General features: G+C 42.7%; 1 protein-coding gene across 2 annotated transcripts in view; it reads right to left on the bottom strand.

Moving 5' to 3' along the window:
• OTUD7A (OTU deubiquitinase 7A) overlaps window positions 1-18,809 on the bottom strand; it is a 400,216-nt gene that overhangs the window by 297,750 nt on the left and 83,657 nt on the right. The gene's annotated exons all lie outside the window — the stretch shown is intronic.

The raw sequence follows: 18,809 nt of genomic DNA on the forward strand, positions 1-18,809 counted from the left end.
AAATAGAATACTAAAAAAATTCAAGCATCCCAAAGATAGACAGGAAAGGGGAAACAGGTACAAAAAAGAAGGAACAAACAGTAAACAAATAACAAAAAACTGTCCATCTAAGTACAAACAAATTGATAATTAAATGCAAAGGGCTGAAATATGCCAATTAATAGACATCGATTATTGGAATGAATTTAAAAATAAGACTCAACAATATGCTTTCTCTATGAAATCCACTTTAAGTTCAACAAAATAAGTAGGTCAAAAGTAAATGATGGCCAAAGATATGTCATGAAAACATTAATGGAAACAAAGCTATAGTAGTTCTATTAACATCAGATATATTGTCATCAGATACAGTAGACTAGAGCAAGGGAAATTCCAAGGATTAAGAGAGATAATATGTAATGATAAAAGGTTCAATTCACCAAAAAGAAAAAACAATTCCAAATGTGTATGCACCTAACAACAGAGCTTCAAATTACATGAAGCAAAAAACACCTGGAATATAGCTGAGCAGTTTTTAAATAAAATTAAACATATACTTATGCATGACACAGCAATCTCATTCCTAGATACTTATTCTAGGGAAATGAAAACTTAGTTTTCCCTAATACCTGTTCACAAATATTCATAGACACTTTATTTGTGATAATCCCAAACTAGAACCTCCCAAATATCCTTCACAGTGTGAATGAATAAACAAACTGTGGTGCATCCACACAATGACATACTTTTCAGCAATAAAAAGGAATGAACTATTGGTTTCACACAACAAGGATAAATCTCAAATCTGCTATGCTGAGTGAAGGAAGCCAGTCCAAACATAATACATAGCATATGATTCCATTTTTATGAAACCCTGAAAATAGCAAAACTATAGGGACAGAGAAAAGATTAGTGGTTGCCAGGGGTTAGTTAGGAGTAAAGGAAGGGCTGACTACAAACTGGCAGCTTGGGGGAGTTTTGCCAGGTGATGAAATTGTTCTGCACACTGATTGTGATAGTGGTTAAATAAAATCTATATGTGTGTTAAACTCAGAACTATACAACAAAAAGTCAATTTTGCAGTATGCCAATTCAAAAATAAAATTAAAAATGTACCTATATTAGAAAAGACAGGTATGAAATTAATAAGCTAAGCATCCACCTTAAGAAACTAGAAAAAAAAAAAGCAAGCTAAACACAAAAGCAGAACAATGAAAACAACGAAGACCAGAACAGAAAACAGAAAAATAAAATATCAAATGTTGGCTCTTTGGAAATATTAACAAAACTGACAAACCCTTAGTCAGATTACCAATAATTCAAGAGAGTACAGAAATCACAAAAATCATGAATGAAAGAGGGGACACTGCTATCAAAACTACAGACACCAAAAGTATTAATTACATGGGAATATGAACTACTTTATGTAAAAAAGTCAGGAAACTCATATTAAGTGGACAAATTCTTAGAAGTATACAAATTACCAAAGATTATACAACAAGAAAGTAGAAAATCTGAATAAATCAATAACAAGCAAAGGAATTAAGCTGGTAATAATACTCTTCCCACAAAGTAAAGTCCACCCTGAAATGGTGTCACCGGTGTATACTACCAAGGACTTAAAGAAAGTATAATATTAATCCTTCACAAATGCTTTCATAAAATACTGGAGGAGGGAACACTGCTCAACTTATTCTATGAAGTTAGCTTTAGTCAGACAAAGAAAAGAAACTATAGGCCAATATCCTTCATGAACACAGACATAAATGGTCTTAACAAAATATGAGCAAACCAAACTCAGCAACATATTTAAAAAGATACACCATGACCAATTTGGATTTATTCCAGTAATGGAAGGTTGGTTTAACATTAGAAAATAATGATATTATGTTAACAGAATAAATGAAAACGCCAAATAATAATCTCACTAGATACAGAACATACAGGAAAGCCTTTGACAAAATCTACCATCTATTCATGATAAAAAATTCTCAACAGATTAAGAATATAAAAAGACTCCCTCAACCTGACAAAGGGCATATTTGAAAACACACAGCCTACATCAGACTTGACGATGCAAGTGTGCATGCTCTGCACCTACTATCAAGAGCAAGGCAAGGATCCCCTGTGCTTGCCCCTCATGGTCCACATTGTACCAGAGGCTCTGGCCAACGAAATAAGAACAACAAATTAAAGGCATACATATTGGAAAGAAATAAATTTCAACTGACTTTACTCACAGATGAGTTTTTTAGAAAATTATAAAAAATCTACAGAAAAATTACTAGAACTAACACTTGAGTTTAACAAGGTCATAGAAGGGTAGATACTGAAAGAGGAAGAAGAATGTTTCTGTTCAGCTGCTTATGTTCTGTTTCTTGGTCTGGGTACTGGTTTATTGGACTATCTATTTGTCGGCTCCATTTAGATGTCTATCCGGCATCTCAAGCTTAATATGCCAGATAGAAATACTGACTTTACTTCCAAATCCACGTCCACTGGCAACAGCCCATGAACCATCTCCCTTCCCACCAAATGACATCAACATTTACGTGATTGCTTAGGTCAAACGCTTGGAATTGTCCTTGATTCCTTTCTCTTCCTTGCATCACGTATGCAATTCACCAGTGACACCAGTGGGTTCCTCCAAATACATCATGAATGCACTTCTACTACACCACTCTTCTCCAGGCTACTATCATCCCTTACTTGAATGAATGCAACAGCCACCACAAAGAACTTTTAAAATGGTTAACTAGAACTTTATCTCCATCTCCACCTCCACCCTGACCCCAGCCTCCTGACCTAAAATAACCAACAGCATCACAATGTTTGAAGTCTAAGTCCGAAGTCAGTAGCATGGCTTCAAAGCCCCTGCACCAGACACCCCTCTCCAATCTCTTCAGCCTCTCCCATGGGACACTTCAGCCTTCTGTTTGGTCTTAGAGCCTGCCAAACTCCTTCCTGACTTGTAGTGTTCATCCATGTTGTCTTGCTGCCTGGACCTATATTTATTCTCCCTAACAGCTTCTTGTTCATGACCTCCTTCTCACTTTCCACAATCTTCAAAAAATATTTTAGAGTGTTGATTTATTTACCTGTAAACTGTTTATATCCCTCTGATAGACTAAAACTGCAGGAGGGCAATGCTATGCCTTTTTCATTCACCTCTATGTGCCTAGCATTTGCATAATCCCTGACAGATAGTTGGCAAGGGTACAGTGAGTAAAGGAATAAATGAAAAAAAATGATGAGTTGTGGGGCATACACAGACACTAAATCTGACGATTCTTCATGCACTGCGTACACCAGGGATTCCCAAAGTTTGCTGCACATTAGAATTACTTAGGTAGCTTGGTAAAATCCCAATACACAGATTAAACCTTATTCAATCAGAATGGCTGGGACTGACAGCCATACACTAGGACATCTGAAAGCCCCCCAGCTGATTTCAATGTGCAGCAAAGTTGGGGAACTGCTGACATTTACTTTTTGAAATAAAAGCATATAAAAACAAACTCTTAAAAAGAAAAATATATTCCTTTTATGTATATTAAACATATATGAAGTTCAAATAGCACCTACAATATACTTTATAAGCCCAAATATATCTAGATGTGCTATCTTAAATTCTAACTGTGGTTAACATGCACAACCATTTTTACCTGTTAATTTACAATGTATTAAAGAAGTTTGTATATAATGTCAAGTAATGCTACAGGAACACTTTGTTTCAATATTAACAATGTTGAAAGTGGTGTTTTTCTGTACTAGTTTCAATTTTTAGCTGATTTTACTGGTTACTCGATATTACCTGGCTAATATAATTACAGATATGTATATTTTAATATGTAGATATAAGCCTATCTATATATCTGTATATATGAATACAAATTCTATAAACATTTAATGAACAATTATTATTTAGCATGTACTCCATTTAAACGACAAAATGCAGGAAACTGAAGATGGAGTTTTGTTTATATAAAACATTTACATATAGACATTTGCTAAGATGAGTGATATGTCCTTTGACAGAATTCATTATCTGGTGAAGCAACATCTTCCACACTCAGTCTAGTTAGTTCAGGCTGCTATAACAAAAATACCATTGAATATGTAGCTTACTGACAATTGCTCACAGTTCTGGAGGGTAGAAGTCCAACATCAAGGCGCCTGCAGATTCCATGTCTGATAAGGGCTTGCTACCCATTTATAGATGGTGCCTTCTCCCCATCCTCACACGGTAGAAGGGGCAATGGAATGTCTGGGGTCCCCGTTATGAGGGCACTAATCTCATTCATGAGGGATACACCCTCGTGACCTAATCACTTCCCAAAAGCATCACCTTCTAATATCATCACCTTGGGAGTTAGGATTTCAACATATGAATTTGGTGGAGGGGATACAAACATGTAATCTGTAATACCAGTTTAATCCCAGCTTCCACTATTAACCATCTACATAAATTTAGGGTACTTTGTTAATCTTTGTGTTTCAGTTTTTCATCTGAAATGTGAGAACAGCAAACTGGATGCTGGAGTTTTTGATGGGTTTAAATATATGAAATACACACACACATTTGCAGTCGATCAACAGATGCTTATGTAAATGCTCCACTCCTCAAAACATTTTAACATGCCATACAAATAGTGAATGAGATGCTGGGAGGCTGGGAGAGGCAATTTATAATCGACTCACAATCTGTTGACCAGCACCTTTAAAACTGACAACAAAAAGAAATAATTATCAGCAAAGGCACTGTTTAATTGTGAAGAAGAACACTTTATCAGTCATTGAAATGAAGCTAATGGCACAGTGGGTAAAAAGTAAAAACCAGGCTATCTGAAGACATGCCCAGGGCAGCCACACAGCCATGCACTATGAGAGAATAGTCTGAGAGGCTTCTTTTCTTCCCCCAAATAAAGTCCTCCCAGTGGAGCTCCACGGAAATGCATTCTGGAGTTGAGGGCTGCTCAATGGTTTCCCAGGCCATACAAAAAACCATGGGACAGCAGCAAATTCCGATGAGCAAGGTGCTCTCTGCAGCCCAGGAACAGGCTGAAGCAGGGTGCCCACTGCCAGCCGAGTCAGAGTCAACCCAGGGACAGCTCCATAACCAGCCCTGCGATCACCCTGTGCCTTGCACCTAGGGGCCTCCTGCCGGCTCTTCATGACGCTTTAGACTGCTTTAAAATGTCTTATCACCAAAACATTTGAATACCTTGGAAAATACTGTCCTCTATGGAGGAGAAAAAGAACTTTGAAAGACCAGCCCAGAAGGAAAGTGAATGACTATCTGCCTGCCATGAAACATTCTGGCTTGAACTTGCCACTCTGAAATAAAGCTCCAGCTCCAGCTCCAGCACACTCTGTTAATGAGAACGTTAGTATCAGGCACATAAACGCAGTCAGGTGCATCTCCAGAGGGGGATCTCAGATACTCACTGCTAGTTGCTGATTACAGCATCAGTTTCCATGTCACATCCAGAGATTTTTCTGCACACTTTTTATCAAGGCTTCAAACATTATCCCAGTTGTCTGGGAAATACTATCAGCCACTTAAGTTTCCCCTTAATTTAGGAAAGGAAGATATATTTTCACCATAACAGCAAAAGCTTATAACACTTGTCTTTTAAAATTAAGAGTCAACGACCCAGGGGGATCCACAGACCACCCAAGCGGATTGTGATGTTGTCGTGGCCTTCTCATGGGGGTCAGGCCATCTCATCAGGCAAGGACGACCCAATGCCTTCTCGGTGGAACAGTTGTGATTGAAAAGATAGTAAAAAAAAAAAAAGTGATACTACTGTAAAAAGAGACACAACATCACATCCAAACACATTATCCTCTCCTCTGACCCATGCATGCATGTGTGTATGCTCACATGTCTGTGCATTTACACACACACACACCTCCCTTCTCTTCAACACTTACCCATTCCAAAGTTTTATAGAGTTTCACTTTGACTACACTAATCATCTTTATTCGCTTTCTGAAAGACTCAGCTGCTTAAGAAAATAAAATGCCAAAATATATGGACCCAACGCAGTTTTAAGACCAACATTGTAGATTCATTTAAAAATAACAAAAGCCACGTATTCATTCATTCAACAAATAATTATGTAATGAGCATTATTTTAGGTGCTCAGCACACATCAGTGAATGAAAACCTCTGCCTTTGTGGAGTTTATACTCCAATAAGAACAGAGAAAAAAATAAGTAAATTAAACAATAGGTTATGAGTCTATAAATGCTGTGACTACAACAGAAGACCTGGCTTGCTGGGCAGGACGGGGTGTCTGGAGAGTGGGTTGTAAAAGTGAAGAGACTCATTGAGATGACATTTGTGCAAAAGCTTGAAGATCAACTGTGCAGATATCTAGGAGGAAAATACTCTTTGAAGCCGAATTTTTAAGCAACAAAACGTGATCTGTTTTCCCCACAGAGGATACTACTCTCCTAACCCCGTCCTACTGAATGGGCTTGTAGTTTAAGGGGAAAAGATTTGCTCCTGGACGCCTGAAGGAATGAGTGTAGACATGGGCAAGGCAAGAGGGGCAGGAGGCGAGAAAGGGAAGAATGTGAGTGTATCCCTCAGGACAGGCTCTTAATCAGCTGAATCTGGGGCTGGAAAAGCCAAGCCACAGCCAGGGGAGAGCCTTGATTTCTCAAATTCATGTTTGATTTCCAGCAGCAGTGCATTCAAAGTTTAATTTCAGTCCAGAAGTCACCAAATTAATATCTGAGGTTAAAACACACACACACACACACACACATACACACACACAGACACAGACACACACACACACAGAGACACAGAACTGATGAACATTTCCAGGGAAAGATACACAGGGAAGAGTACAAGGACAGAGTGCCACTGCCACGCAGCCACCTGCACCTGTCCACACACTGCAGAGGCGCCCCATCATTGTGCAGGGAGAGGGGAGGTGCATTCTGGGCCTATGCTTCAGGCTGCCCCTGACAGCTGCCCCAGGCCAGGTCCCCTTAGCACCTGGTGCCGCTCCCAGTAGGGCCTGGAAAATGGCCTGGCTGTGTCTTAAGCTTATTCCACATAATACTTCCAGTGTGGGACTTCCAGATAGCGACACATGTACTTCCTAATCACTCGGGCTTTGCGGGAACGCCCCGAAGGGCCAAGCCCTTGGTGTGACTTTCTGGTTGGGTCTTCTTGCTCAGCGTATCTCCTGGATGATGGCTGCCAGAATCTGTGGGGAGAGTGGGAGCAAGGCACAGGGGCTGCCTGCAGCCTGTGGTGTGACTGGAGATCTGACGGCACATGGCCCCTCCCCACTCTCTCCTTCCTTGGTAAGAAGTGGCAGCTGCCCTGTCCTAATAAGGTTCACCTTTCCTTGCATTCAGCCTCAGGTATGTGGGGACAGGGGCATCCCAATTCAGTGGAGACCTGCCTTCCTCTACTAAAGCTACGACCCAATTAAAGGCAAAGACCCCAAGACTTAGGAATACTGAGGAAAACAGTGCATGCCTGTGTGTCAACAGCTTTGCAGTGCACTGTGACTGCCAGGGTCTGAAGGAACCAGGGGTCCTTACTCCTGTGGGGTGTGAGCTGAACTGTTCATGTTAGTTTGTCCCTGAAAGTGGGCATTCGCTAGTAAGTGAAATTGGGCTTTAAACGCATACTAGGGAGTCTTGCTATCTAATAGGTTCCTATCATTAATCCTTTTGTGAAATGGAGCATTTTGTTACAAGGCCACCTGTCCCCTAGTTCAGTGCATTTGGACAGCTGTAATGTGATACCATAAACTGGGTTGCTCATAAACAATAGGCATTCATTTCTCATGGTTCTGGAGGCTGGGGAGTCCAAGATCAGGTGCTGGCAGAGTAAGTCTGACCAGGGCCCTGCTCCTGGTTCGTACACAGTGACTTCTCCCTGCATCCTCACATGACAGCCTTTTGGCAAGGGGTCTCTCTCAGGCCTCTCTTTTAAGGGCACTAATCCCATTCCACATGACCTTATCACCTCCCTAATGGCTGACTTCCCAATCCCATCACCTTGGGGGTTAGGTTGAGAGGGACACAAATATTCAGTCTATAGTACCCCAATGACTGGTACTCCTCGGTTCAAGGTTATCCAAATGGTCAATGCTGAACCATAATTAAATGCGATCCTTACCCAGTGGGCATTAGGACCCTCATGTGGACCCTGGATGAACTGTGGGGTTGCCAGGATCTTGGGTCAGTGCTGGCACTCAGGATGGACAGAAAATGGAGGGAGGTCCTCCTTCTTCACCCCATGAAGGCGGCTGGGCTGCGGGCACCAGCACAGAGCAGGCAGTGTGTGTGGAGTGCAGTGCAGAGGCTGGGGTGCTACTGCAGGCCCCCCACCCCCAACCCTCAGCCCAGGCCCCCAGGCAGCCAGGCAGGGGCTTCCATGTTGGATGCACACGGAAGAGATCTCATGGCAGCCCCTGGAGTAGGTGGGTGCGTGGGTTCTGCCTAAAGGGGGCTGAGTGAGGGAGTTCTGGGGGCAGCCCACGAACTCTGAAAGCTGTGCGCAAAGAGGCTGAAGGCAGAGCCTGGCAAGGGGGCAGCTGCAGAATTGAGAGCAAAGAACACAAGCGGCTGCAGCATTTGCACGCACCCAAGGCAGTGGCAGAGGGCAGTGAGGGAGAAGATGAGCACAGTGGGTGACACAGGTGGAAACGATGGGCTGATGGGAGGAAATGGAGCGGCTCTTAGACACGGTTCTGGTGGCCGGCCATGTGTGGGACAGTGGGATCTAGGGGTATCATCAGTCTCCAGAAGAGGCCTAGGCTGGGGGATTGATCTGCTCAGTCATCAGCACCATGGGAATGGCAGAATGTGCAGAGAGTAATTCTAAGGACAAGAGCCCAAGAATACGCATAGAGAGAGGGGTACAAGTACCATACCCAAGGAACTCAATAGCCCATATCTTGTCTACAAGGCTGTTCTGCAGGAATTCCGGGGGTCAGCAGGGATGGCTCTGACTGGTCACTTTGTAGCAATAATCTTCACAGATAAAACCACAGAGAGAGACAACAGGTGAGGAGAAATATACCATGGGGTGCAGCTGGGGGATTCCATCTGGATCCCTCAAAGTGATGAGAAGGACCAGAAACAGCAAACTCACTCACTGCAAATTGTATATCCAAAGGAAAGAGAGATGGAAAAAAATTTCCATTTACCTAACAAAATAGCACATGCTCTAGCTGACCAATGCCCTGAACTACATACAATGCACACAGCGGCATGCAGCGGGGCTCTGTCCCTCGGGAGGCAGCCCTAATGTTTAGGATGCCCACTCCAATGCCACAGGTGCTGGTCTGCAGGCTACAGAGTGTTTGAGTGTTTGTGTGGATTCGTGGAGTGCCTGCCTGGGCAGAAAAGCCTCTCCTTAGCCAAGGGACATTAGGAAAAAGTGAAATTAATTCGTTGAAAAAGTAAACAAGATGTATCTCTCTCTCTCTCTCTCTCTCACACACACACACACACACACACGCACACACCGAATGGGGCACTCATTTATTTCTCTTCTCTTTCTTTCCCCACTCCCAGTCCCACCATCAAGTATAATGTCTTCACTATTCCATTTAATGATTTAAACATGATTAATGGAATGCAGATCAATGCAGACATGAATTCTTGGGGTAAAAATGCAATATTTCAGCACTGTGGAAGGAAAACTAAACAGAAATGGAAGCTTGGGGAAACAGCTACATCTTGAATGGATAAACTCTACTTGATGAATGTGAAACATTATTTTAGGAATTTTTAGTATATCTAAATACTCCATTTCCACAGCAGAGCTTGGGTCACATTTTAGAAGATTGTCTTCCCGCTGTAACTCTCTTCCAGAATTCTCCTCCAGAGTTAAGACTGTCCATTCCTCACCCAGGTGCCCTATTTAACCAAAAGGCCGAGGGTACCTCCTGGAGTCCCTGGGTTCCATTTCCTTTATGGCACTATCACCCAAAACAAAAACTGGGCTCAGAACTCTGAAAAACAGCTCTCCTCAGGAATTGTCACGCTGGCACTAATGCAATCTGAAAAGTACGCTTCACTGATTTAAACTTTCACTGGAAGGTGTTCAGGCAACATGTGCTTTTTATCCACATTTTTAGAGGCTACAGGAGACACCTCTGTTTCTCACACTGCCAACCTGTTACATTAGAACTATCTTGGTGTAATGGATCAAATTATTTCATATAAACAGCATTTGCTTTACAAGAAAAAACAATGCACCGTTCCTGTGTACGAGGTAATTGACAGTAAAGAAGCAGGTAGAAGAAGAAATCTCCTTTCCGTGGCCTTTGGGTGTTGAAAAAAGTCTGGGTCTGAGAGCCTGGGAAAGGATCTCAATGTGCTGTTTTCCTTGTACAACACAGCTTCCGGCTCCTAGTGCAACTTCCTCAACATCAGCCTAGGTTGTCACTGTTAGGATCTGGACACCAGAGTCTTCTTTCTGGGCCACTCTGGAGCCCTAGAGGTGGGTGAGAGGGAAATGGAGGAGGTGGGTGCAGAGGGTACCATGCACCAAGGAAGGCCTTGGTCCTCCTGGATCTGTTGTCGGTAAGATGGGGGTTTGGAACTCACTCTCTCCAAGGTTCTTGCCGACCTCAACCTGTGATTTGGAATCACACACTCTGACTGCTTCTGGTAAGGGCTTTTGGAGTCTTCTCAGTGCACCCCAGAAGCCTTCACAACCCAGTCCAGGACAAAGTGCTGGGATCTGCTCCCTCCGAGGAGGGAGCATGTCATCCTCAAACCAAGAACAGAGTGCCTGGGGTGATTAACCAACAAGGATGACAGAAGCAGACAGGCCAGCCGCAACAGCTGTCAGGAAATGACTCCTGTAGTATCTGCCCCTCTGGTTTATAGAATCACTTAAAAATAAAGCAGCCATGCATCAATTTCACTCACCTCAAGAGATTTCCCACTGTTTTCTTCACTTCTAGTAACACACACAATAAACACTTAATGTTCAAACTAGCTCGTATTTTATTTACATGTATATATGCATTTTTAAAATGCAGCTTCTTCTACAAAGTTAAGAAATGGCTGTCTTTTGGAAATTAAGAGGAGAAAATCAACTTTACTATAGATTAAAATTTAAAAAGTATAAAAAACCTAAATCAAGCCTCCCTGGCAGGTAGGCAGGCCCTCTATTCAATACTTAGAAGTGCTGGCAGGAGCCGGCAGGAGCTGTGGGAAGGTGGCTACCTGACTCCAGATCTGTGGGCTCCGCAGCCCCAGCACTCAGTGGTTCTTGAAGACACCACCACCTGGGAAAGACACTAACGAGGGATTTCTCACAGAAAACCACTGAAGTACAGCATATGGGGAGAAAAGATGAGCTAAAATGAGTTATTGAAAGAGATCTTCTTCAATAAGATCAAGAAGCAAAAAATAGCTTCTCAAATTGCCTTCTGTATTGGAGAAAGGGCAAAGGGAGCCTCAGAGTATTCCATCAAGTTTGCTTGCCAAGTACATCTCTATAGAAAAGAGGGCTGCCATTGGATCTGATGGTTGGAGACGCTAGCCACTGCCATTCAATGTCTTGCATGTTCATGTTCTAAAAAGTCAACAGCTTCTGTCAACTTTCCAAAGGGGAAGGAATACAGTGACTGTAGGTACAAATATTCTTGATGTACTGAGCAGTTATATTTTGTATGGCAAATTTATAAAGTGGGTTTATACATCGGCCTCTTGTTTAGTCAGTTAGATAATGGCCCTTGTGGCAAGCTGTGTTTTCTAAAGATGGTCCCAGCAATGTGTCTCTTCCACAATGTGACCTTTTCAGCCCTTCCAGTGAGAGGAGGGGGTCTGTGACCTATGCCCTTGCTCTCAGTGGGCTCAGGACTGCTAGGATCAATAGAATACAGCAGACAGGATGCAGTGTGACTGCTAAGGATGGATGATGCGGCCTCGTTCACTAGAACTTGTACACTTGGAGTCCTGAAGCTCTATGTAAGAATGATCCCGAGGTCAGCATGCTGTGAGGAGGCCAAGCCACGTGTAGAGGCCACATGTGAGCACTCCAGTTAGCAGTCCCCATCTTTGAGTCATCCAGACCCAGCTCCAGAATAAGCCTCTGCATGAGCCCAGCCCCAGTCTTCAAGGCTTCTCAGCTGGGGTCCCAGACATCACGGACCACACAGGAGCCATCCCACTGCACCCTGTCTGAATCCAAGGTTGTATTAACCATTAAGTTTTGCAATCTCATTCATGCAAACATTATTTTGAAACCTGACTGCACCAGTGTATACATCTTCAAAGGTAATGCACACCCCAGGCTCAGCTAGCACCTCTCCTTAAATTCCATCAGTCACACTTGTTCTGACTGCTCACCTGGCATCCAGTGCCCCCTATGGCTGGACGTGACATAGTGATTGCAGCCTCAGGGATGCCATCTCTGCTCTAGCCACACAAAGCCACTAATCTCACCCATCACTGACTGATTTCGCCATCATCCTATTCAGGGACATTTTCGCTGCTTCCAATGAAAATAGCTGACTTTATCTACTATCAGATAAATACCCTCACATATACATCTGTATCCTATCTTTAGCCATTTCCATCAGAAAGATTCTTAAACGTGGAATCGTGGGAGACTGAGTATTAGATTTCAGGATCTTGCTGATACTGCCAAGTGGTTTTCCTGAAATCAATTGCTAGTGAGAATTGAACACAGTTATAAAGCTTGTTGCTCACTTTTATTTTTCTTTTATGAACTGTTTATCCCAGTCCTTCGGTCATGTAAGGGAATGGATTTTTCTAACAGACTGGTAGCTGCCCTGTAGGGGTGCCCTCGGACATGACGCACAGTGACACAACCCCTCTATGCTGCTGTGAACAGGCAGGCACTGCTGGCATGGGCTCACGCTGCAGGGGAACCTGGTAGTGTAGCTGATAATGCAAAGGGCCTGTGGTACTGAGGGAGGTGCCGAGAGTAATGTGAGACAGCCATCAACAGAGGGTGTGCAGGAGCAGCTGGGAGGAGCGAATCCCGGTCTCTAAACTGGACCCAAAGGAATATCACAGAAGAGCATAACTAGTCCTGGAAAGCCCAGAGGTGGCAAAAGACCAGGTCTGTTCCCTGAATACAGCAAAGGTCAATGTGCTTGGATCTGAGACACAAACTGAGGTCAGAAAGCCAAGGACAAGCCAAACTAGGCAGGAGCCTGTAGCCACAGGCAGATGCTAGGATTCACAGGAACGACAGTGGGAGGCCCTGAGGGGTAGTGAGCAGGGACAGCCCCACCCAGGGGCACAGGAGATGATGGGGGTGACCCTGCAGGCCTGGTGAAGGGTGGTGGCAGCAGTACTGGCCAGAGGCGCTGGGACTCAGGAGAGGAAGCAGCAGATCAGTAATGACGATGGAAAGAAAGTAATTTGGCGAGTAACTTCTCGTGACTTCATGACTGAGTGGCTTGGGGGGAGAGAGAGAGAGAGTAGGTGTCAAACATGACTTCAAATTTTCTGATCATCTCAGTATTAAAGATGCCACTTCTAAAAAGAGGAGGCCTGGAGCAAGAGCTTGGCTGACAGCAGGATCAGAGGTCCCTGCGGAAACCATGGAGACATCAACTGGGCAACTAGTAAACTGAATTGGAGCTCAGTAGAAAGTTCTGAGCTGGAGGTGTAGCTTGGGGAACCTGCACAAAACTGGTATTTAAAGCCGTGGAACTTGAGACCAGCCAACAAGAGATGAGTTAAAAGAACACAACTCAGGGCTGGGCCTTTGTGAAGTCCCGCATTTAAAGATCAGATAGAAAAGGAAATACCACAAACCAGCAAGGAGAAGGCAAGGGAACAGCCACTGAGCCGGGAAGAAACCAAAAAGCGGTGGCATTCTGGAGATCAAGGGAAAAGAATGCTTAAGGAAGACTGGAACAAAGGAAAGAATTTCTCAGCTGTTAGAAACCAGAAGAAATGGAAAATCAGAGCTTAACACCAATACTTGCTGCTGAAGGAGTGTGGAGGGGACAATCTCTCCCCCGTCTAGGGGCTTACCTTTTAATGTCATGCAGGAATCCCAAAGCAGAGGTTCCAAAAGGTCAAGACTATTTTCATGATCATTCAACGATCATCCTAAGGAGAGATTTGCTTTTCGCTGTGTTGACATTCATGGTATCAAAGCAATGGAAGAAGCTGCACAAATTAAGGCAATAGCATCCACTGTGCCAGTAGTCTTCATAATCTTCACCATCAAACACTGAAACTTACAAAAGCCAAAGAACAAAACCCAAACAGAAACAGAAAACAGTTTAAGAATATCCTTGATGAAGCAGTGAAAAGTATTAATTGTATTAATTAGCAACCCTGTGTGTAAGTGTTCCTGATATTCTAAGTATCTCTGCTGTATGCCAAAGAGTGATGGAGGTCCTGAGGCAGAGCACCTGTATGACTGCCTGAGTTGCACCCTGAACTAGCTGCATTTCCATGGAACATCATTTTCCTCACCTTCTATTCATCAAAGCGTATTTGCAGGGTTTGAAAGATTAACTGAAAACTATCATTTTTCAGACACTGGTATCTGGCAAGCATCCTCTTGAAAATGAATGTAGTGAGCCTGTCACTTCAAAGAGAATCCCAGCAGTATTTTATTGTCGATGATAAAATTTGAGCTTCCTCATGAAACTTCTTGTATCTACTACTGTGAATCTGACTGCTCCCAATACTCAGAGACTTTTCTGATGAGACTGGTGGTGATATTAATGAATGTGATTTTCTGAGAGTGTGTAATGAAATGTGACAATGCTTAGAAGATCCACCTAACTCAATGGACCACTATTTTCCAAGCAATCAGTGTATCATGTTATAGATCATATGTAGATAAGTGCAAGACAGGGCAAAGAACTGTAATATAATGGAGTATGAAAAGTTTACCAATGTGGCTTCAGATTCCATGTGGCAACTAATTTTAAGAAACTACCTGTTGTTGAATTCAAATGTAGCGTCAAAGATATCCACGATTACCTGAAAAGTCAACTGAAATACTCCTCCCCTTTCCAACTACATAGCTGTATGAGGTTAGACTTGCTTCTCACACTACAACTAAAATAACACACCCCAATACATGGACTGTGGAGCAGATATGAAAATCCAGCTGTCTTCTATTAAGCCAGTCGAAATTTACTAAAACATAAAACAATGCCATCCTTTTCGTGATATTTTTTGTTTTTGAAAAACTTTTGATAAAAGCTTATCTATGTTTACATGTAACAGGTTTATAATTGTAATTTAAAAATTGATAGGTATTTTATAAATTCTCAGTATTAATTTCCCATGCAGTAAATATTAACAGACATACCCCACAAAGAAAAGCTCTTTAGGCACCAAGACAATTTTTAAGAATGTAAGGGAACCTGACATCAAAAATTTTGAGAACCAGCATCCTAAAGCATTTGCTTCAGGAAGAAGGAAGTTAAACCCAAAGAGAAGGAGGGCATTCCAAAAGCAGCGGGCTTTGTAATGTCTGAGTGCTTGAAATGTTTCACAATTAAAATTTATTACTTTTTCAAAAAGAATGAATAGAAGGTGAGGAATGACACAGTGAAGGTAGATGATTCTCCTGAGTGTTTTATTGAGAAAGAGTAGGGGAAGCTGTGGAGGCAGAATGGGGAGGCTGGAGTTAAAGTAGGGTCAGTTCAGAAGGGAGCGGCACTGCCCACCTGTGCTTATCTCCTAAGTGCGGGCATACAGATAACATGAACACATGATCTACACCCTGCAAGTACGGCACTGATGCATGTAAACCCTGCAAGTACATACTGATGCATCTAAACCCTGCAAGTACACTTTGATGGATCTAAACCCTGCAAGTACACACTGATGCATGTAAACCATGCAAGTACACACTGATGCATCTAAATCCTGCAAGTACACTTTGATGCATCTAGACCATGCAAGTACACTTTCATGCATCTAAACCCTGTAACTACACACTGATGCATGTAAACCCTGTAAGTATGCATTGATACATTTTCTCAGCTGGTCCTTTCAGAATTTTGGGTAAGCTTTTGGTACATTTGAATTTTTAAAAATAAATTCTAATCTGTAGATATTTTTATTTGAAACATGTCTCATATTTTTCTGTTTAGAAACTGCTTCTCTCACTCCAAGATTATACTAGCTTTTCTTTCTTTTTTAAATGAAAGAGGAACAGCAAAAAGGTGTGTCCCATTTCCAGACCTGGCCTCTGGAGCTCCCCACACCTTCTTCCACAACTTTCTCTCATTACTGTAGTACAAGGGCAACACCTATTATCCTGACCAACTTGGAAGCTACTGGTGAAGATGGCAGTGCCCCCCAAAACTTGATACCTTCCATGATTCTGACCCTGGCCCCCAAGCATCCACTCCAGACTGTAACATTCCTGCTGTACCCCAACCAGTGCAGCAGGCATGTGACTTGCGTCTGTTTGCAAAGCAGTGAGAGCCTGCCCTATTTAAGCCATAGATTAGCTGTGTGGCGTTGGACAAGTGAGATAAGCATACTTTGCCTCAGTTTCCTCATCCACAAAGTGAGGAGAGCAGCACCTTCCTTGGCCAGAGAATTAAATAGTACACGTAATCACACAAAGCAGGTATGGTGCTATGGTTTGAACGTCCTCTCCAAAACTCATGTTGAAACCTAATTCTCAATGTGGCAGTATTAAAAAGTGGGGTCTTTAAGAGGCAGAGCCCTCAGGAATGGATTAATCCATTCAAATCCATTCATGGATTAATGGGTTATCATGGGAGGGGAAATCATGGCTTTATAAGAAAAGGAAGAGAGACCTCAGCCAGCACGCTCAGCCCTCTTGCCATATGATGCCCTGCGCCACCTCGGGACTCTGCAGAGTCCCCACCAGCAAGAAGGGCCTCACCAGATGTAGCTCTTCAACCTTGGACTTCTCAGCCTCCATAACTGTAAAAAATAAATTCATTTCTTTATAAACTACCTACTTTCATGTATCCTAAGCAACAGAAAACAAACGAATACAGCTGGGCATATGATAAGCACTAAATGTTAGCTACTATTATTATTTATAATAAATGTTGTTATCCAGTAGAACAAATTCTCTATACTCCAACAGTTCTTATTGCCAAATTTGCCTAGGCACTTAAGGCAAAGAGGCCAGGAATGTGGACACAGTGTCTCATTACTAGAACCTCCTTTTGTGTGTATGGCACGTCTGTGTGTGAGACAGGGTGTGTGCCTGGACAGGGTGTGGATGTAGAAGCTGTGGGTGGGGCTTGGTGACGGGTGAGGGGTGTGTGGCTTTGTGGGCGTGTGGTGCTGTGGGATGTGTCACTGGGTTCTGTGGCCCTTATGCCCTGCTGCCCCTCCACCATTTCACTTCATTGTTACATGAGATGCCTGCAGAGAGGTGTCCCTAAGAAGGAAGCCAGGTAGTGAGTCCTAGAATGGAGGCTTCCAGCAAGCAGGTATAGTTGCCTTGATCTGGGAAAGGGAGGTGTAAGCAGGTCTCCCCCTCAGGAGCTCTGAGAAGGCAGCTATGTGGCTCAGAGTCGAAGCACCCCAGAGTTCTGACCCAGGACCCCGCAGTGATATCACAGACAGACTGTAGCCGCCCCCCTTCATTCCATCTCATTATGAAATGTGTGTGAGGTCTGTCGTTCTACAAAACAAAGACCCTAAGGAGGAGGGAAAAATGTTGCTTTACATATAAAAGTCAATGTTTAGCTCTAGATATGTTTTGGGCTTTCTTAGTGGAGACACTGAAAGGGGACTAGTCAGCTTTTTCTCATCAAACAACATGGCATACATGGCCAGAGATGTGGCCACAGATGAGGCTGTTTGAACCTGCTCCAGAAATGTTGTACCAGGATATGATGATGGAGAACTGGCAATTTGATCTCAATGCTAGACATTGTTTTTCTGAGCCAGATGTCATGGCCTTATTGGAGCAAGGAAAAGGGCACTTGATGGTTATAAGAAGCATGAAGACTGTACAGTTACTGGTTGCCTCACCAAGTAGAGCTAATTGGTTACCTTGGAATTTAATTCTTAAATGAAACAGCAAGAAAGCATTTGGTTTTCTAATACGAATTATAAATTTTCCAAATTTGGAACCAAGATACGAGCTAATCAGCTATAAAAAATGTTCACTTATAAAAATATACATCTCCTACTCTCCATCAAAGAATTAAAGATGGAGGGAAATTCAGTGACCTCAAGGAATGCTAAGCCTAGGTGGCAGCCTTAAAATACATTAGAGTTCATAGTGGAGAGGTACCCTATGAACATGATTAGTGTGGGAAGGCCTTCAGTGCACATCAACAACTTTCTCAACATCAAAGTACTTAGGCTACTGAGAAAGACTTTGAATGTGATAAATGTGGAAAGTTCTTTTGACTTAAGCCTCAAAGTACATGATAGAATTCATAATGGTGAGAAATCCTTTGAATAAAAACAATACAGGAGGCATTGGAAATGGCAGGCAATATCATATGTATCATAGAATTCATAGCAGTGCAAACTCATTTCAATGAATAGAACACAGGAAGTTCTTCAGGCAACAGTTCAGTCTTTTAGAGAAATCAGGGAGGGAGCTCACACTGGCATAAGACCCTAGGAATATATCTAACATAGGAAATCCTCCAGTAATGGTCCAAGCCTTGTTTAACATCAAAGAATTTGTAACATGCTTTATTTAACATGGAAAGCTTACTGCTATACAATTATCTTGTAGTTGGCCACTTTACCGTACACTCTCATAATTCTAAGTCATTCCACAGAGCCAGACCCCGCATGGCACTCAATAATTAATTTTTGAGTAACTGGATTAATAGATGGGTTATCTTGCATTTCTAGGTAAA

Source organism: Pongo abelii, chromosome 16 (assembly GCF_028885655.2).
Source record: "Pongo abelii isolate AG06213 chromosome 16, NHGRI_mPonAbe1-v2.0_pri, whole genome shotgun sequence".
Lineage (NCBI taxonomy): Eukaryota > Metazoa > Chordata > Mammalia > Primates > Hominidae > Pongo > Pongo abelii.